Consider the following 691-nt stretch of genomic DNA (forward strand, 5'->3'; position numbering starts at 1 on the left):
GATAGCCCAGTACGGCCCAGCTTCAACCGACAAATCAAGATCCTCGCGAGGGGCCAAGCCTCGCGAGGAGGAGGACGCCAAGACCTCCCTGGGGAGCAGCATCCCCAGGCTGCCTCCTGAGGAGGGGAGATATTAATGCAAGGTGCACCTCGTGAGATTCATACACTATTGCAGGATGGTCCAAACGCGACACTACGATCACAGACCCTTCGATGAAACTGTGTGCGATACCATAATCGCAAACAGTGGTGTAAAAAACCATCAAAAAAGGTGCAAAACGTTTGCGATGACGGATGCATCAAACACGGTTCTGATTTTAATTGCGTGTGCGATGCAGGGCATACGGTTCAGTTCAATGAACTGTTTGCGATGAGGCGGAACAAAAGAAACGGGCAGCCAGATGAAGGCGTGTGCGATATACATCATATGGTTCAGTCAGATGAACTGTTTGTGATGAGGAGGAACAAAAGAAACGGGCAGCCAGATGAAGGTGTGTGCGATATACAACATACGGTTCACTAGGATAAACAGTGTGTGATTGGGGAATATAATGGAAACGGTTAACTGAACAAGATGTGTGTGATACGCGCAGACAGGTCCATAATCTGAAATGTGTGCGTAGACTAATAATAACACAAACGATTGCTGCTAATAATTCATGTGATTTGCTCTGTCTACAGAAAAATTATAT

Source organism: Triticum dicoccoides, chromosome 7A, assembly GCF_002162155.2.
Source record: "Triticum dicoccoides isolate Atlit2015 ecotype Zavitan chromosome 7A, WEW_v2.0, whole genome shotgun sequence".
In the NCBI taxonomy this organism is placed as follows: domain Eukaryota; kingdom Viridiplantae; phylum Streptophyta; class Magnoliopsida; order Poales; family Poaceae; genus Triticum; species Triticum dicoccoides.